General features: G+C 40.9%; 1 pseudogene; it reads left to right on the top strand.

The window, feature by feature from the left end:
- The first annotated feature begins 2,092 nt into the window (after positions 1–2,092).
- On the top strand, positions 2,093–2,600 carry LOC123019837 (annotated as a pseudogene).
- Positions 2,601–21,673: the final 19,073 nt, after the last annotated feature.

Raw genomic sequence — 21,673 nt, 5'->3', positions numbered from 1 at the left:
CATCAGAGCTGGGTTACCACTTGGCTAAACGGACCATCTGTCACTGTGACTGTTCTTGTCATGGTGTGGATTTGTATGCTGAGATCCATCTGCATTGTACAAAACAGGCAACATTTCATGATTTTCAGTTCAAGGGTGTTTGCAAATACTTTTGTTAACAAAGCATTTAAGTGTATCTTTAAGCAGAGATTTTCAGGAACATGTAGTAGCTTTCTGCTCAGCAGGATTTAAACACAGACAGAATGGGATACAGATGCATACATTAATAACATTTCTTTTCTGTGTCTTAAGGTGCCTTTTTTATTAGAGAATCAATAGTGTTTCCACCTTACAATGCTTCAAAGCCACCAAAGAAATATAAATATACAGCCTGAGTGTTTTTCTTCAGGCAACGGATGGTCTCTTCCCTTAATCAAAGTGACTTTTACATTAAACAGCTTAGCTCAGCTATTACTCTTAGAAAACATATTTTATTCTGCTTGGCTACATTTATTTTAAGGTATGTTTGGGTATCCACATACAGAGCAGCACTTTGTAATAGTGCTAAATAACTAAGAGTCCTGCATTGTTTCCATCACAAATTCTTGTTTCTGGAATTTTTCTGGAATGAAAGCAGAATATAATATTCCAGTTTTGACTGTCAGATTAGTTTCTCCCTGCCCTCACACTTGCAAGTCACACCCTATGTCTTCCTTATTTATTTTTAACAATAGAACATAGACCAAAAATGCTGAAGTGAGAAAACCTCTTCCAAATATATGTGGTGTTTTTGCGAACATGCATCAGGAAATTTCCTATTTGTCAGCCAATACTTTCTAATAAGCAACAGGAGCAAAAAGAGGAAGCAATAAAAGAATACTGTCCTGTGCCATTTGGTTTATAGATAACATGTATAAAGCACATATCTAATTGTGGACCAGTAAGAGACCACAATTGAGAGCCTTTTAATTTTGACACCATCTGTGGTGAAAAGGCCACCTATCCCCTTATTTGTCTTCAGAAGTCCATCTCTCTGCCCAAAATTCCTACTGCTCATAATCCTGAGAGGAGACAATAGGTCTTCTCCATGGTGAAACTACCTGTTGCCAAGGCACTCCCAAAACAATAGCATAATTTGAAGCAATGGTTCTTCTCTGATGCGCTGGATCAGAGAAGGTTGCTTTCCCTCTTCCACAGAATCCAGCAACCTGTCTGTAAACTGCTGAGATATGAACATTACTGGGACATTACACTTCCTGATAAGCCAATTAGTCGATCTGCATGTTTTATTTTTTAATACAGTCTTCCATTTCCCACTTTCTCCCTACTCCTTAATAGAACTAATTAAATGCGACCTTTTACACAAAGTTGTGTATATGTTAACTGAGCTTCTCCCACTTACTCTCCTCGCTGCTCAGCTATCTGCTGATGCTTCCAAAAGAAAGGGTGATGGGATGCATGCCAGCAGTGGGAGGACTGGGAATGGATTATGGAAACCGGGATAACATAGTAACCACTTGAAATCTATATGGTAGATCATGGTTAAAAAACATGAACCATGCAGACTTGCTGTCATGTTGTGTGAATGTAGCCATTGAGTCTGAGCTGTCAAGAATTGGAAGCCTCAGTGTTATTCCCCAACTTTCCGAAAATCCCATTGCTCTGCACTAGACCCCATTCAGAGTTATAACAAGGGCTAGTGAAAACCCAACTCTGATACAGGTGATATGCATGTCACCACTCAGCTGCTTCTCTGAAACACCTGGGAGTGTACAGCTTATCCAGTCACACCATCCCACACACGATATCAATGGAATGTAAGCTTGTGCATTGGTTGGGTTGTGCCCATTATTCTCTTCGTTCCTGGCCTAAAATACAGGACTATCTCATCAAGAAGTAAGGATTTCTACAGCATGCTTGCTAGTTTTCTGCATTAATGAGTCCTGTAAAAATGTCTTCATACATATTAGCTGCATGGAGGGAAAAGAAATGGGAATGTACTACTGGTCTTGGCTGTGCCATGCTCACCGTAGTAGAGATGTTGCTGCTAAAGAACTAGCACTCCTGCACAGGAATCACTCCCATGTTTCCCTTCTCCAACTCCAGTTCTCCATTCATTTCTGCCATGGCCAGCCCCACCATTTTCCTTGATATCTGTGCTGACCACAAGTTTTGCAGGTACATCACCTTTGAGCTGTTTGCAGACAAGATTCCAAAGACTGCAGAGAATTTTCATACCTAAGCACTGCAGAAAGGCTTTAGTTACAATGCGCCCTGCTTCCACAGACTCATTTCTGGGTTCATGTGCCTGGGGGTGATTTGACCCACCATAATGGAACAGGGGATAAATACATTTATGGTGAGAAGTTTGCTGATGAGAACTTCCTCCTCAAGTACAAAGGCCCTGGCATATTGTCTACAAGAAATGCTGGTCCCAACACAAAAAGGTCACAGTTCTTCATCTGCACTGCCAAAACTCACTGGCTGGATGGGAAATACATGGTCTTTGGCTACATCAAAGAAGGAAAGAATGTTGTGGAAGTAATGGAGTGCTTTGGATCAAGGACTGAGAAGAAGAGCAAGAAGATCACCATCTCTCTGATTGTGGGCAGTTATTATAAAATTCCTTTGCCTTCGTAATCGACCATTCCTTCTGTATCTGGGCCTTCTAATCCTCATGCTCCTGACTTACTGCTGCTTTTCTACTGGTTCTCAATTTCTGCTCCCTCACAACTTCAGCTGGACTGAAGACAGCTTTGTTTGCAAAAAGAAACAAGCAAGTTATTACCAGTCTTAGATCAAGAACATGCATGTGGCTGACTCTGCTCCTCTGGCATGAGTACATGCTGAACATCTGCAGAAAAGCACCAACTTACATACATACATCTATGTCCACATGGCTTCATCATTTCAAGATGTCCTGCTGAACATGCTGGCCAGCCCATGAAGGACACACTTGGGAGTGCAACAAGCAGTGAAATCCTACAACATCCCCATGCAGTGTAAAGAAACTATGAATTGGGTTGCAAAGTAGGACTTTCTCTACCTTCCAGTGTGAGGTAAAGCTTAGGGACATTATCAAGTGGCAAGTTTTTTTCCAGGGTTATTTCTTGGTATGCATTTGCAATCCATGGACTTCTGGCATTGACTTGGGAAAATATATTCTCCCAAGAGTTAGAGTCTTATGGCTACTGTTGTACTTTATAGGGCCAGGTGCCTTCAATGCTTTTTCTCAACAGTTGGGGATGTAACTTTAGGATTTCAACTGTCTATTCCAAGTGTTGTTTATAAATTTTTGAAAGATTTACATAGTGGTAGCTTCTGTGAGTTTTTTTTTTTTAAACTCGTTTCTGCTCTATATTTTGTTTCTATATTTTGTTTAAAGACTCACTTCTGTTCTATAGTTTGTTTGTATATTGAAAAGAATCCTTTTCAATATACAAATAAACCTCCCACCCACTTTATTTGCAGACACTGTATTGTGGGGAATACTGGATAGAAACAGAAAGCAATAAGACAAAAAGTCTGGTTCCAGCCCGTAAGAACAGAAGGCTCTAAATTTAACTTCATAAAATTACAGTGGCGTGTCTGAACTTTGTAATTACTTTTAAAGGAAAGAAACTGTTGTCCTACCAAGAAGGAATTGTTATGTGTGAGTTGTGTGATCAGGATGCTGGAAGTAGCATGTACATATATGGTCAATCTTAATGCAAAGGGGTGAAATTGCATCCAGAAGAATCCTTGCCAGGCTTGCAACCAATACAACTGTCTTAAAAGCAGCACAGTCTTGGTCAGGTTGTGCTTCTGTGTAGCATCGAGTGCAGGGTTCCTCTGAGGAGGATGGGTTGGAAAAGTCTGCTTCCACCATCCCAGTTGCATGCATTCAAAACTGGATCCAACCAATGGCTGTAGAGTTGAAATGCCAAATAATCTGGGGGAAAAACCAGCTTGGTTTGACAAAGAAATTGTTTTCAAATTGTGATGACTCCTGTGATGACTCAAGGAAATGTTGCATCTGTAGAGAATAAAGGCTTGTGTCACTCAAACTGTTAGCTTTCAGCAATTTAACTCACAGGAACCTTAAACAGCCAGATTATATTGGTGGCGTCCCAGCAGGCAAACTTGCTAGTGCAGCTCTTTCTACCATTGCACATTTCAGTGTACCCTAAAGATTTCATCAATCTGATTTGCAGTTCTCAAGATGCTCAGCAGATGTGAGGACCTCCTTCATGTGGGTAAGAGTGCCAAGTTATATGATTCCTTTAAAACAAACTCAAAGTATGAAGTGAAATTGTATCCAAATTCAGTGCATTTAAAATGTTTTAGAAGGGGAAAGAGAGTACAATGGTAGTAAGAAAAGAAAAGAAAAGAAAAGAAAAGAAAAGAAAAGAAAAGAAAAGAAAAGAGAAAATGCAGTGTCTATTAAACTAGACTGGAGTAGAAGGAAAATGAATGAACTTTAATTGTGAAGAGGAACTCTTGGCATTATAAACTCATTCTCTGTCTGTAAAGGAACATTGCATCTTACAGCACTAAGGAAAATGTTTAGGTCCTGTGTTCAGAGGTGCATATTATTCCAATAGATCAGTTACATTTGCTAATCAAATTTCTGTTGTGTTCATACTGATACTTTAAATCTTTAACAAGGTGCATTGTCGGGAATGTATTTACAAAGGCTTTACCGGAGCCCCATAAATGCTTTGGCATGGTAGATGGAAAAAATGTGTGCTTTGAACAGGACTATTCTGTTAACAGGTATTCTTTTAAATGGATTCTTCTGTAATAAGATACAAGGTTTGGGTAATGAGATGGAAAATTGCTAACCACACATTAGGTGATTATATTGTTTTTGCTCAAATCAATTTTGTCAGACAATAATAAATCTAGAAAATGGATGTATAGTCTACATTGTATAGACATAATCGGAAGGCTGTTTTTGTGAAAATATCTACAATTTGCTTCTACTTATCTAGCCAAATATTTGATAACCTACAGAAATGCCAGGGGGATGAACCAGCAAGAAAATGATGGGCAGAAAAAGGAAAAGCCCCAAAAGCATGCACTGTGTCCTTCAGCTTGAAATTCTTACATAGGCTGTGGGCACAAACAATCATTTCATGAAGTTATCATGGAATTTACAGGGTTGGTTTTAAAAAATACTTTTCCTACTTAATATTGATCCAAACCTACTTCTCAGCATTTATCATCTTGGGGCCAGCCATTTTTACTACTGAAAAGCCAGAATAAATCCATCAAGACCCTTTGTTATGGACTAAGCGTGTTGTTATCATATTGATTTAGGAAGAAATGTCACTGAACATTTGGAGGTTACTATCACTACTTTAACATAAGGTATACTAATGGCTGGGCTGTAGCTATCCAAGAATTCAGCTGCTTTTCTGCCTAAACAGACCTTCTTGTGTGCGTGTCCAGTTGAACATCATGCAACTGACTTCCCAGTAGACATGCAAAGGATCACACTATTAAACACTTAAATTAATTTAAAGGGGAAATGATCAAAACTCATTTTTACATGAACAAATTGAAGTGGAAACTCAAATATTGTGGTGGTCTGAAAGAAGTATTGGAGAAACAATTGGTGTATCTCCCTTTTTCTAACATTTTCTTCTTGGCTGTTGTCAGCCTTGTTTACCTTTTGGCTAGCAGCAAGAGCAACTGCGATACCAACAGATTTCCTAGGGGATGAGTGACCCTTCCCTTCCTTCCTGACAGGTGCCCAGCACTGCCTTCATAACAGGGTAATCAACCTGCTCAGTATTCAGGGGTTATGCCATTCTGGAAGGTTGGATGCTTCAGAGAATGCAGGTCAGCTGGAGAATGCAGGTCTTCCCAAACCAGCCCATTGCATTAGGCAACGGCTCCTGACAGACCAATGTTACCTACACTGCAGTTACACCAACCACAATGTGAAGGAGCTGAGTGTGGCCATAGCCACATATTTTGTCTGGGCAGAAGAATAGCCTCATAAGAAACTCATAAGCAGCAGAGATACAGCAGAGCTTTCTCCCAGCATAAATATTTTTAATACAAATAAATATTTCAGTGCAAGACCAATAAACTAGTTAATTAGGAGGGTTTCCCAAAAGGAATATGAAATAAAATAAGGATGCAACACTATGCATGCTTAGACAGGATAAGAAGGTGGGGGGTTATTTATTTATTTATTAAAACATTTTTATGCCGCCCCATTCGCCGAAGCCTCGGGGCGGCTTACAACAATAAGTTAAAAATAAATAACATTAAATTAAAAATATAAACATTAGAATTAAAAATACAAAAATAACAATATAAAATAAGCCGTCCTGGCCAGATAAAATCCAATAATATTAACAATTAAAATGCCGCTTAAATAAAAAGGTCTTCGCCTGGCGCCAAAAAACAAATAACGACAGCGCCAGGCGGACCTCTCTGGGGAGCGCATTCCATAACTTAGGCGCCACCGCAGAGAAAGCCCTCCTCCGAGTACCCACCCTCCTAGTTTCTTTCACAGAGGGTTCCCGGAGAAGGGCCTCTCCCGCAGATCTCAAGGGGCGGCCGGGCACATATGGATGTAAGCGCTCCTTCAGGTAACCAGGACCCAAGCCGTTTAGGGCTTTATAGGTCATCACCAACACCTTGAATTGGGCCCGGACTTCAATGGCAAGCCAGTGAAGCTGACGGAGAACTGGAGTCATGTGAACATAATGCCCAGTCCCCGTCAGCAGCCTGGCAGCTCTATTTTGAACCAATTGAAGTATCTGGACCGTCTTCAAGGGTAGCCCCACATAGGGCGCGTTGCAGAAGTCAAGACGGGAGGTCACCAGCGCGTGTGTCACTGTCGCCAGGCAGTCGTACTCCAGGTAGGGGTGCAGCTGATGAATCAGCCGAAGCTGAAGGAAAGCGCTCCTCGCCACTGCTGTCACCTGAGCTTCCAGTGAAAGCTCCGGGTCAAGGAGCACTCCCAGGCTGCGGACCTTGTCCCTAAGAGGGAGTGCAACCCCATTCAGGACTAGGTTCAATTCACCCTCTCCGAAGCCCGATCCGCCAACCAACAGGACCTCCGTCTTGATTGAGCTTCAGTTTTTTTCAGGAGGAAGGGATACACAGATGTGAAGCATATGCAGAAGAATCTTACAAATGAAAGGGAAGACTTGACAGAGTTAAGACACAAAATGTTTGGTATAAACTTGGGCTATCTTTTATTATAACCCAATCTGCAAAGGGGAAAACCAATTTGGACTACAAAGTATACCAGCCTCAACCAACAGGCTCTTAGACTAAGCGTCCAATTCTTGAGGAGCTGGATATCTGATACTGTCACCCCTTAGTTCCACACCATTTTGGGACTAAAGCTTCTCTGGTCATCTTCTCCCAGAGATACAAAGCCGAGTGGGTAGGTAAGTCAGCCTCAGAGGTGAATCCCTTCTCCTCACTAGGCCTCAAAGCACTGAGCAAAGAGCTTCAGGTATCTCCATTCACCTAAAAGTTACCTGGTTACCTGAAGGAGCATCTCCTTCCATATGTGCCTGCCTGCCCCTTAAGATCTGGGCCAGAGGCCCTTCTCTGGGAGCCCTCCTTGAAGGAGATTAGGAGGGTGACTGTTTCTGATTGTGGAGTGTACTCTCCAGAGAGGTTTGCCTGGTGTCGTCACTTTATTCTTTTCGGTGTCAGGCTAAACATTTTTCATGTTCCCAGTGTTTTAAGATCTGATTGTTTTAATATGGGTTTTATTGTTTTGACTAGGATGCTGTGTTATATTCTATTTTGTCTTATAGTTAAACTGTCCTAGGAGACCATGGTAAGGTCTAAAAAAGTTTTAAATAAATAATCTAAATGGTGCTGAAAACCTAGCCTCACTGAATATGCCTGCCCTCACCTTCCAAAATGTGAACAAATACACATCACAATCAAAGAACCATTAGACAAGACCCTTACCTTGATTGCAAGGCAGAGTGGGAAAATACATCCATTGATTTTGGACAAAGGACAGTGGGCCAAAATTCCTGCTTAGCTCCAAATATATGAACAGTTTGCAGAGTGGGGCCCCCAAAGCAAAAAGGGCTAACATCATGCTGTGTCGGTGCCATCCCACAGGAGTACACACTAATACATGCTGGAGGCACAAGCCAGGCCCCTGGCTCTCCTGCCTCCCATCTGCAACATTCTCCAGCTATGCACTAGCTGGGAAAGTTAATTGCACTAAGACTGAAAATCAAGCAGGAAGGTGTGAGGGAAGAGATTATTGCCTGTCCTCTCACTTGCCATCTGCCTGAATGCGGAAAAATTGGGGATAAATTGAGAATGTAGGACAGACACCCACTGGGGTCCTGGAGGAAGAGGAGAGGAAGGCACAAAAGAATTAGAGACTGGGCAGAGGGATTCAGTTCAGGGATGCTCAGAGAGATAGAGATGCATGGTGTGAGCTCCTAACATTTATGGGTAGAAGACCTTGTAATGAGTTGTTCGCAGCATCTAGTAAATTAAACCCATTAGACTAGATAGCTTTCAGATCTATATTGCCATGAGAAACCCTGTGGTCTGGTAAGAGCCTCAATAAATAAACAGGTTCTAGGCTCTGTGAACTCCTGGCCACATGGATCACATTTCTTAGATCAGGGTTAGCTGGGACAGCTGGGTGGCATCCACACCTCTCCTTCCCTCTCAGGCTGACAGTTTTAAGTGCTTTCTGGAATGGAGAGAAGCATCTATAAAATATATAACATTACTAGGCCGAATTAGCTCCTACCTGGGACCAGAGTGCACAGATGTCAGCACCTCTGGGGTGACATCCATTGCACAAAGAAGCCCTGTGATCTGAAGGGATGTGTGTGCATGCCTTGCTTTGCCTGCTTATTGAGAACCTGTATCCAAATTCTATCAGTATAATTGCAGCCAATAAAGCATTTGTCATCTATAACCTACGCAGTTCTGCTTCTCCCTAAGATCCTAAATCTAACGCCGGGTGCCTTGGCTGGATCAGACTGCTGCAGTAAATAATTTTGCATTGGGATTAGAGTACTGGCAGTGGATTTCACAGGGCTTCCTGCATGGTTTTCCCAAAGTCTGAGCACTATAAGTAGATAATCAATAGATGTGCTTTGTGACTTGATTAGGTTAGAAGCCAGGCAACAAATAGGGCATTGATGCATTCTGAAGGTCTCGTGCTTGTCAAACCAGAGGTGGGAAATGCTTGTCCTGTTCATGGAAAGCCCGTGCTTTTCAACACATTCTGCCTTTGATGATCAAGCCTGTTACTAGATTACCTTTCCAAGTAAAAGGGAGACCTTTTGGAACAAGGTGCTGAAGCAGGAAAAGTGTGCATCCTTGGCAACAACAGGCTAGGGGACCACCATGGAAACAAGTTCTATTGTGCAAGTTCTATTAGATGTAACTAATAGAACAGCAATGTTAACATGCCTTGAATTGTACCCAGAAATGTACTAATTTTTCATGCAATTCTTTGAGAACAAGGTCTAGGGCATGTCTTCATCCGACTGAAGTCAGCAATCTTGTTTGATGCCACAATCTGGGCTAGCTATACTAACAAACACTTTTCAAAAGTAACTACACATATATTGTGTCATACTAGTCCAGATTAGAAGTTAGCAAAGCATGTAGCTTATGGCAATCTGATCTCAGCTAAACAGGAAAGGGTAAAATTAGCACATCAAACCTAACTGGGAATCAAAGTTGATCAACTCTTGATTAAAGTTGCAAGTTACGTGGATGGAGCTTCTGTTTATTAAATCATATCCATCCCATTATTAACCCCTCCTGCTACTTGCCTACTGAGTTTTGAGGAAAGGACTGTTAGTCAGTTGATGAGGTTAAACTAGATCATTGCAAAATCACTTTCCTCAGCTGTGTCTATGTATTCAATGGGGCATAGCCTAGTACATTTGAAAAATGCAAATAAAAATGTGAGTTTTTCAAAAATGGACAAAAATATGCTTTACTCAAAGGGAGAAAAATGTATACATTCCAAATGTAAGCAGAATTGATGTGTACCTTTCCATGCAGAACAAAAAGACAAAGAACACACAGTCTGATATAAACGAATGTTGGAGCAAACTTCAAAGTGAAAATCAGATCACTTCCATAAACTTGACTGGTGCTGATTCATGCGTCCCAAGAGGACTTTCTCCAGCTTGAGCACAGATTTAATATGGAATGCTGTGACGATAATGGGAATCAGCCCCCACAGTATAATGAGTCCTTACAAGTGTTTTCTTTAAACAATAAAATCTATAATGAGCAGCCTGCCTAACCACAACAAAAGATTGTTCACTTAACTGTTCAAACATTGTTCTGAGGTGTGAATAGCTCTTATTGTAGAAACACAACCACTTTGCATAAACACCTCATTAGTTAGCCAACCTAAAGGAATATTATGAGATAACCATGCTAGCATTTTAGTAGTATGAACTTTGCTACCAACAAAAAATATACCCCAACTGCCATGTAGGAATCTTATGATGGTTAAAGGTGATATGATGTTCTTGTGTTTTGTTATTCATTTTTTTATTGCTGGAAGCAATGTTTCAGTTGGAGGAAGGCAGTAAATCACCCTGTTAGCTCTGCTCCATTATCTTATACACTTCGTGTTGGGATTGGAAATACCTTCAAATAGAAATTTATACAGTAGCATTAAATAACTTCAAACTCAGTGTGTTTCTTCAAGGATGAACTAACCATTCCTTTGCCATTTATATCACTGCCTGCAGGAAAAATATACCAAACACTAAGGAGAGGTTTGGAAATATAAGATGGAGAAGGAACAGGTATGGGGCTTTTTACCATTCCTTTTCCAGTCCTTGGAAAGGGAAGTTTAAATGACAAAAGCAACAACCATATAAAGTTTGTTTGAACATCCTATGGATGTTTATTGAACATTCTATGCATGTTCAAATATAGTTGCCATGCTGACTGGGACATGTCGGGAAATTGTAGGACTTCTCCTACCTAAACACACATAGGATGGGCTCTTAAAGAACCATACATTATGGTCACTCTTTTTTGTAAGCTGAATTGATCCAAAGTTACCCTAGCAGTGTCACATGAACAACAGAATTATAACAACGTGCCTCCATGCCTCTAAATAATAGCACACCATAGTAAATGAAAAGCAAGATGTACAGGCCCTATGAGATCACATAAATGTGGCATTACAGAATATTAAGTTCTCTGCAGATAACTGGTAACATATGAACAAAATTAAAATAGGCAGTCTGAAGCTGCAAGCTGGGAAACATTAATTCCTTTCTCCCTAATGTCTCCCTAATGGATGCTTCCAAGGCATGATGGGGATTTATTTTTAAATAATGTTATGGCATTGCCAGCTGACCTTCCTGTCTAGTTCAATTTACATAACGAATGAAGGCACTCAAAAGACATTTCTTTCCTTATGTCCAAAGGAAACTTTTGCGAGGTTTTGCTAAAAAAGATACCTTTCAAATTCCTGTTGAAAAGATGGCACGTATGATCTCATTTCACACTTGCTTAATAGTAAGCCCCACTGAGTGCCGTTTTGATGTACGCATGCATAGCATTAGGCAATTAGCTGGACCATTTGGGCCACATGTCCTAGCATGTTGCCATTTATTACACCTTTACCTGTTTGGAGCTGCTCACTCAGGGAGCTGCAAAGTGAGTACAGAGACAAACATAGGAGGTTTGGACAAGGTGGTTTAAGGGGGAAAAGTCAAGTTAAGACATTCACAGCATCTTCGTTTCACTTCATTTCAGTTTTGTTCCTTACTGTCCTACCATTGATCTTGATGTATTTCTTTCACATATATGCATACATTCATCTCCGAGAAAGCAATGCTTTTTGCTACACACACACATACACACACACACACACAGAGAGAGAGAGAGAGAGAGAGAGAGAGAGAGAGAGAGAGCTGTTATTGTCTAAAAACTGAGACAATCTCCAAACAAACCAAGATGACACTTCATTGAATGCCACAAAAAGGAACAAGAGACTTTGAGAAAATGGCAGCGTCCACAGAATATAACATATATGTTCTTGGGTATGTGGAAACAGATATTGGCACCCATGGTAAAAGTAATATATATGTGTTCCAACTTTTGCAATATTCACACACACACACACACATATATGAAGACTCAGCAGCAGCAGCCTAGCTTCATTCTGTTCTACCCAACTATGTAATCTTCTCCCAAAAATGCTACTTCACAGGAAGAAATGACAGCTGTTGACTTCATGATTTTACAGCCTCTTCTTATGGCTTATTATTACTGCAGTCGTACTTTCTCATCCTTTCCTAAACCTAAATATCCCCATCGCCTTTATTTTCATAACATTTTAGTTTTTCTAACCCTCCCTTCATTGTCATAATCATGAATTTCCTCATTTACACAGACACATGCATGTTCTATGCCTTAAATCATTTGTGTTACGGAAGCTGCCAATGATACTGAAAGTCCGGATCCCCTGTTTAATACCATTTTCCTAGGCTTCCTTCAAATCTATCTGTAACATCACTTTACTGTAGGGTGATTTTTCACACAGGTGAATGTATTCAGTCTAGTTTCACAGCACTAATTTCCCTCAATGTTTTCATCCCACAGCCCTGAGCAAAGCAGCTTTAGGAATGAGGTGGTAATCGCTTTAATTGCTTTGCTCACTGGTGTTCCATTTCTTTAAGAAGCCCTCTGATGCTACAAATAATCTTGTTGATCCTTCTTTAGCTATAGTTTTTCTCTTTTTTATATATCTCTCTGGAGTGCCATATATATGACTCTTTTTCCTTCCTTGACTTCTTGAATAAAAGCTATAGAAACAAGAAAAAAACAGTCTGCTGATTCTAGGAAGCTGCAGACTTGGAGTAATTCCATGTTCTCTAGGGGCTCCAGAATGGGAAAATCTTTCCCTTCCATTAGTGATCTTTTTCAGCTTTACCCTGATTTTTATCTCTCTCTCTCTCTCTCTCTCTCTCTCTCTCTCTCTCTCTCAGCCTGACTAGTATGGGAATAAAATTCCCGAAGTATTACCTCTAATGCTCAAAAATCTAGCCAAAGTGCATATAGGGGATATTTCTACCTTTGGTAAATCCATCAAATAGCCATGTGTCCCCTCTTTCCAGTCTTTCTTAGAACCATAAAGGCGGATCAAATCCCTCATTTCCTTTAGGATTACATCCATTCTCTTGAAGACTTTGTGCAATTTATCTCCCCTGGAGCAAAGCAAGAGCTTTCTTACCATCAGGGCATCAAAGAAGACTGTGAGAACAGCTGCTTGAACCAGTATCACCTCATAATGAAAACAGCAGACTCTATTCCACTGTCCCCCGCACACACAAACAAATAAATAAATAGTCCTGTGAGATGGAAACTTAAGCATGGGAAAGAAGTCTAGCCCAATCCTCCAGCATCCTCCTGACACAGAAATCAATGAATGTGTGAAATGCTGCCTGAGCGTTGGCCAGAAATTCCAGGCCTGGTAGCTAACCTGGCAGAGTTTAGATGGCAAGCCATTACTAATAGACCAAAGCACTATTGCAGAAAGTGCTACACCAGAATGATCTAGTAATTAGGGAGGCCCCCCTCACCTCTAAATGCAGTGAACTCCCTGCCCATTCTGGAACAGCTTAAATAAGTGCTAGCTGCATAATTATTTGTTCAGCTACATAATAATATGACAGAGTGTCAGCTATGACATTATCCAGATATGGCAAGCCAGAGAAATGGATACTCTAGGAAAGGTAGTTGGCTGGGAAGCCACTCACTAACATTATAGCCTTGAGATTTCTGTATGATTACCTGGAGGGTGGTCTATTTATCACATCAAATAAACATACTAATAAAAAGGAGTCTGACCAAAGCCAAGTGGTGGCAAATAGTAGGGGGTCGGGGGAGGCAAGTCAAGAAGATAATGCCATTAGTCAGACCTCACTTTACCCAATCTCTAGGCTATCTCTGTGTGCATGGATGGTTTTTACACTCCAAACTCTGATCTGCAGAGTGACTGGAATACATCTGGAGTTCTTCCTCAACAAGAAACTTCTGTTATCAGAAGTAAGTACCATTAAATTTGTCCAGAAATTCTTCCCAAATTAAATCATTACAGGTACCCTGTGTAGCTGTAACTGGTGCTGAGGCCTGCACAGATGTTGCATGTGGTGTTGCAAAGATATTGTGAGAAGGCCCTCCCAGGCACAACTGCCCAGCGAGCAAAGATGTCCTAATAGCTCCAGAAAGCTCCCTGAGTAACAACTTATGGTTGGCGTTTACCTGCTGTGTGTGAGGAATGCAACAGTGCAGCCCGCTTCTAGATCCAGATCAAAATTCAAAAAGGTCAAAATAGGCTTGGAAACTTCAGTATTTTTCTGGGCTAAAGGTACACCCAAATTGCCTGCAAAGGTAACAGACTGTAATCTTCACCAAGCACACGGCACCAACAAAGAGAAAATCATCCACATAAACAGAGCCAATCTGCTTCCTCGGTGTCTATTCCAGAAATGAACCACCTGGTTGAAAAGCTGAACTTGAGGTGGAGAACCAGTAGGAACACTCTGTCAATAAAACATTGGTCACAGAAATAAACACCAAGCAGATCAAAGCCCAAAGGATACACAGGGAAGAGGCAGGGAAGAGCAATTTGATGGCATACTTTCCTAATTTATCTTCCTTTCCAAACTTTTTTCCTTTGTAGCCAGGAGGAAATGATAACCCAACAGGATGTATATTTCTCCATGGGGAACCATTGCATGCTTTGCAGAAACAGAGAGGTCTATGGCATCCATCCAAACAAGACAGACTGAATATTCAGCATGGAATTGGCTGATGCAGAAGGAGTGCTAGCATCCAGCTGCTGCTAAACTGGATGTTGTTGATATGTGACTGCTGATGTAGGAAATATATCCCAAGCTATCTTCCTAAAGACCACCAGAGAAGAAAATTCCAGTGCTGCCCAATGACTTTTTCCATGGATGACCAAGGGCCTTAAGAGCCCTATTCAGGCCACAGCCAAGGCTGTGATATACAGGAATGCTCAACACAGAGAGGAATGGGAGGAGCATAGAGAGATGGCCCAGAAGCATCTGGCTGGTCTGCAGGTACCCACTTGGGATCTGGTGATAAGGTTGATGAAGCTGCCATCTGCAACTCAGCCTCCAAGACTGTTAACTATGCCCTGAGTAAGGGGCTAGACTCAGTGGCCTAAAATGGACCCTCCAAACGCTATTCTACTTGCCTATCAGGCGAATTTTAAATTTCTCATCAGTCACTAGTTACAGTAGTAAACTTTACAACCTGAGACAAGTCTCAATGAGACATTCTCAATGAACAAAGCAGGATAAAAACCAGAACACTGGGGAGACCCAAATGAGATTCCTCTTGAGGGGGAAATGAATGCAGAACATTATCACAATCAAATATAATTAAATCAATAAAAAGCATCCCTTCTTACTTCCTGTTACACGGTGAACCATGAAGAACTCATGACCTTTTGTGCTGCAAAGCATCTGGTCTCCACCTATTGCAGCTGCAATACACTGTTTATTTGTTAATGACAAGAGGAAAAGGTATAACAAATATAATCAGAAAAACAGTAGATGGAATATCAGTGAACATGTTGGCATGGATAAGCAAAAATGTTCCTGAGAATAAGAGCAGAACAACAGCACTTGGGAATTAAAAATCTCCACCTGTGAAGAAGAAAAATGGGATGGAGTCACATGCAACACATGGGTAAGTAAACTGGACCTAGCTTCATCATTCCTGAGGAAATGAAGAAATAAAGTAGAATAAGAACTAGTTTTTGGTAGATATGTGCCTCATACTTGGCTGTGTCTTGAAAGCAGGCTTCCCTATCAAAGCACCTAGAACCAAATCTGGATCTCACAAAGCTTTGTGAGCACCCTTCATGAGCGCAGTTTGTGCTTTGGAGTCTCCTTCCCAAATGGTAATCACTACCATAAGATGTAATGATGGTTAGCCCCTTTGATGATTTTATAAGTTTCAGCAGAAGTATGTGCTTCAAGACCAAGTTTGGGGAAGCATGAGCAGAGGGTACTGTTGGGCACATGTCCTGATAGAGAAGAGGAGAAGGAGGAAATCAAACACAGCTCAAGGTATTGTCTTGGTTATCACAAGTTACAACTCATTATGGAGTCTCTGACTGTAAACTGAGTGGACTTCCAAATATTAGCTACTGTTGCAATTATATTGCAGCATGAATATCTTCTTGACTGTTAATGACAAAGGAAAGTTTGTTGAATATGCAGTACTACTTCCCTTGCAAGTCTGCAGCTTGACTATATTTTGCAAACAATTTTAATTTCTGGTTAAGTGCAAACATATTAACATATGGTGAATACATCGTATACTCAGGAATGATAGCATTCAGGCCTTTAAACTCCTGAACCTCTTCAGTTTGGAATGTAGGGTTTTAGAAAACACTGAAAGAATGATAGTGAGTAAAGAGGAATTTGCGTATTTTAGGGTTCTCCAAGGACAATTGCCTCCAAGCTAATGCAAACTAAGTATACTCAGATATCCTGTAGAGAAGAGCATCCATATTGCTTATGGCTTTTAAAAGTTGCACACTACGGAACATCCCAAATGAGCAAGCCTTGATATATATTTTAAGCAGAAGCTGCTCAGGGTGCAAACATATTTTTCTTTGTCAAGCATTCTTTGACCTATGTTACACACCAGTGTGGAAGAACCATGGAGGCTTGTCATTAAAATATGTGTACAGTGGCAACGGATCAGCATGGAAAACAGAAAGACTGACGTTAAATGAGTAAAACAGAAGGTAGAAATTACCTGTTTTTCCCAAATGCAGTTATCAGCTCATCTCACAAACATATACAGAATACCCCCGTGAAGTCACAGTTCAGCGTTCGCGACTTCAGTCTTTCACGGGGTTTTTCTCCAAGCGAGTCCAAGCTGATCTTGTGAGTAAGCTGGCGCCTCACAGTGCGGTGGCTTACTCGGAAGGAGATCATTTCCTCCGAGTTTGGACTTGCTCGGAGAAAACGATCTCTGCATGCACCTGCCCCTGCCCCTGCCCGGCACATGCGCCCGGCCCGGCCCGCACCTCTTGTCTGCACCGCCTTGGCAGTCGGCACCCATTGCCAGCACCAAATTCGCAGTTTTTCACAATTCGCGGGTGCTTTAGGAACGTAACTCAAGTGAAGTTATGTTCTTTCTAATAGAAAAGTCAAATGTCTTAATTTTTCATGCCACCATATCATATTAAATTTTCATGCTGTTTTGGTGACACATTTATAATATGATTGGCTTGATAATGAAAACAGACCAAAATAATTCCAGTATCTGCAGGTCTGGGCTTCAGTGAAGCTTGTTTAGAAAGGAATTCCGTGAATAAGAACAGAAGCACATCAACTTCACAGGGTTGTCATTGTGGGGATAAGATTTTGTCCCCTTTGCTGTTTAACATGAAACCGCTGGGAGAGGTCATCAGGAGGTGTGGGCTGCGGAATCATCAGTACGCTGATGATACCCAGCTCTACCTCTCATTTTCCACCAATCCAGGTGAGGCAGTGGCTGTACTGAACCGGTGCCTGGCCGAGGTAATGGGCTGGATGAGGGCCAATAAACTGAAGCTCAATCCAGACAAGACAGAGGTCCTGTTGGTTGGCAGATCGGGCTTCGGAGAGGGTGAATTGAATCTAGTCCTGAATGGGGTTGCACTCCCTCTTAAGGACAAGGTCCGCAGCCTGGGAGTGCTCCTCGACCCGGAGCTTTCATTGGAAGCTCAGGTGACAGCAGTGGCGAGGAGCGCTTTCCTTCAGCTTCGGCTGATTCATCAGCTGCGCCCCTACCTGGAGTACGACTGCCTGGCGACAGTGACACACGCACTGGTGACTTCCCACCTTGACTTCTGTAATGCGCTCTATGTGGGGCTAACCTTGAAGACGGTCCGGATACTTCAATTGGTTCAAAATAGAGCTGCCAGGCTGCTGACGGGGACTGGGCGTTATGTTCACATGACTCCAGTCCTCCGTCAGCTTCACTGGCTTCCCATTGAAGTCCGGGCCCAATTCAAGGTGTTGGTGATGGCCTATAAAGCCCTAAATGGCTTGGGTCCTGGTTACCTGAAGGAGTGCTTACATCCATATACGCCCGCCCGCCCCTTGAGATCTGCAGGAGAGGCCCTTCTCCGGAAACCCTCCTTGAAAGAAATTAGGAGGGTAAGTACTCGGAGGAGGGCTTTCTCTGCGGTGGCGCCCAATCTATGGAATGCGCTCCCCAGAGAGGTCCGCCTGGCGCCGTTGTTATTTGTTTTTCGGTGCCAGGCAAAGACCTTTTTATTTAAGCGTCATTTTAATTGTTAATATTATTTGCTTATTTTATCTGGCCAGGGTGACTTATTTTATATTGTTATTTCTTGTATTTTAATTTTATGTTGTGAGACGCCCCGAGGCTTCGGCGAATGGGGCGGCATAGAAATGTTTTAATAAATAAATAAATAAATAAATAAATTGAGAGCAGGACGAGAATGATGTTAGTTGCTTGGAATGCTTTCTTTGAAAATAGTGGGATATAATGCAAGTAAATAAAAAAATGCAAGATCTACCACATAGATCAGTTGCCTCATATCGTGTTCTTTATGTTCTTTAAAAGGCAGGCACCAAATGGGAAAAGACAGAATCCTCTCACTTCCAACAAAGCCTTATGGGTTCAGAGGGATGTCTATTCAACAGTGAATTTGAAAGTGGATGTGTTAGTTACTCCAGATAAATCAAGGGCAAATATTTGAACTTGAAGTTGTAACATATTGTAACCAGTTCAGGGATTGTCCAGATATATGGTGTCATTCAAGCTAAGCATGTTAGCAGTCACATTAAACAGATACCAACTGCTTCTGGTTGAAGTTTACTATGCCAAAAAGAGACAGCTTTGGCAAATGTATTAGAAACATCGCTACTGCTGTTTATTCTGCTAGGGAGCGCTAAAGAATAAGCCAAACAGAGCCACAATTGGACATCAACAAAGATGCCTTAAATATGAATTGTATACTGAACATTTGTATTTGAAAATATCTAGCGAGCATGTATCAACTGCCACTGATAGTGTTACCAGAAGATAAAATATTTCTACTGAATAAAATATTAAGCTAACCACTTGTGTCAAACTTACCATCAAGTCTGACAAGAGAAAGGTGTGTTAAAGGTGAATTATGAAACTTCAAAGGAAATAAGTTGTCAGTCCCATATTCTCAGCTCAATACATCTCTTTTTATCTTAGAGGATACTACGGTGTGTGGACAGATCACAGCATGAAATAAGAAGTTAACTGCCACCTTGCAAGAGAATTAAAGATGTTAAGAAAGCATGAGACACACCAGTCATACCATTTAAACAAGAAACTCAAGAATGTGATCCACTGTGTGCTTTAGAAGAGATATCTGCTTGATTGATCTTAAGTCTAAATTTCTCTTATATTTTTATACATGGAGGTACTTGTACATTAGTATAGCGGCACTTTTTAAACAAATCATTGAAGGGAAATAAACGGAGTGCTTGTGTCATCTTGCATTCCCCTACATTCCAATACTGCAGACTGATGCGAATGAAGTTGTCTGCACTAATCTTATAGTAAGTCATTGGAGCCTCTATTCTGACAAATGCAGCATGAGTTTGGTACTTAGGGACAGGATAAGAAGGATCCCTGCCAGTGCCTAGCACATAGCCCAAAGCATTGCCAGCTTAAAGGTAAAGGCAAAGGTTTCCCCATGACATTAAAGCCCAGTCATGTCTGACTCTAGGGGGCAGTGCTCATCTCCATTTCCTAGCCGAGGGAGCCAGTGTTTGTCCACAGATAGTTTCCGTGGTCATGTGGCCGACATGACTAAACACCGAGGTGCACGGAATGCTGTTACCTTCCCACCAAACACTGGTACCTTTTTATCTATTGCATTTGCATGCTTTCGAACTGCAAGGTTGGCAGGAGCTGGGACGGAGCAACAGGAACTCATCCCATTGTGCAGATTCAAACCGGCAACCTTTCGATCAACCAGCCCAGCAGCTTAATTAATTAATTAAAGCATAATTGACAGATGTATCAATCATAGAAAGCTTCACCTTAGGCAGACCAACTATCTATATATATGTCCATATAAGAGAGGTGTCTGAATGTTATCTACTGAAGTATTGAAACTATCATTAGGTCTTTGATCTACTGCATCACAGCAGGTGAGGTTTTATTATTATTATTCAGTCTTTTAGCTGTCAAAAGTACATGGAAAATTAATTTGTGTTGACTATGCATTTAACTTCCAAGGAATGGGTAGATAATTTAAAAGATGTGCATCAGAAAATATTAAAGATAGTTTCAGTACAAGATTCATCCATATTATAGCTTCCATTCAAACAAAGACAATTGCTGCATATTGTGAAGTGTATTATGCCTCCAGCAGCTAGTCAGCTTGGACAAATTGTTAGTAACAAGATGTGGCATCTAAGAAACCAAGAACATGAAATGTTGCTGAATATGACATAAACTGAGGTCTATTAACTTCCAATTTAAACACTGAAGTGGATAGTCCACTGCATGGACTCAATGGAATATTCCAATTCACTAATCTGTCCCTCCATTAGATCTGATGTATCATATTTCATCACTGAAAATACATGCTTATGAACATGGATCATAGTCCCCATAGGAGAGGAGACCGTGCAGCTGTAAAAGCTACAGTTGTCAGTATTGCCCATTAGCTGCCACAGGCAAATTTTTATTTGTTTGTTTTCTTGTTTGTTTCTTAAAGTATTTTATTTATTATCAATTTATTTATTAAATTTGTTTAAAGGCTGCCCATTAGCGTTACAATTTGGTGAACAGTGTTGAGAATCCATCATCATCCTGCACTAATTGATCTGAAGTAAAAGATCAAGGTGTTCATCTGTGACCACAAGAATATTTTCTTACTGATGTTTAAGACTGCATTTCATCATAATGTCATTTAGCTTGTGAGAATGGGTCAAGCTATATTGTCTGCTATGTGACCTGAGCAACCATGATCATAGGAGGCAATGGCTTCAGAGAAATGGATTCCAAAACTGACCATGAGGAAAATTTTATCTTAGCATAATAGACCAAAATTTAATACCAGTCAGCTAATGGGCCCAATGATATAACACAAGATCTACTTTCCTTAACAGAAAGTTACATCCTTTTCAAAGATATTCATGGCAGAAAGGAACCCCAGAAAAAAGTGAAATAAAGAGTTACATTTATGAAAATATTTCCTGGGTATATGTTAAGGGATCCCTGATAACATTTAAACAATCCTAGGTATATTAGTCACTTTGAGTAAATTAACGTTAGCCCACATGTTTCATTTTACCAATTCTTCCCTTTTCTATATCCTGTGATATCTCATTAATTCGCTCATTCAAATTTGGCTTAATCATTTGCAACATTTCTCTAGGAATTAGCATTCCCAAGTAATAGATTCTGGGCACCATTGAAAGTGCTAGTTAGTTAATAGTATGCCCACTTGGCATCAATTCAGATTTTGACCAGTAAATGAATAACCAGTCAGTATCAAAAGTACTAATCAGCTGCTTCAAGTCATGAATGGATAATTGGAGTTGAAAAATAACAGCAACAAATCATCAGCATTAAGGATACTTTTGAATCCTAAACAATGATGAAGAAAGTTGTGAATACTGGTCTAATAGCAGATGCTAGGAGTTCG

This window comes from Varanus komodoensis, unplaced genomic scaffold, assembly GCF_004798865.1.
Source record: "Varanus komodoensis strain SLA01 unplaced genomic scaffold, ASM479886v1 scaffold13_1, whole genome shotgun sequence".
Classification (NCBI taxonomy): Eukaryota; Metazoa; Chordata; class Lepidosauria; order Squamata; family Varanidae; genus Varanus; species Varanus komodoensis.
This window is presented reverse-complemented; position numbering and strand designations above follow the sequence as displayed.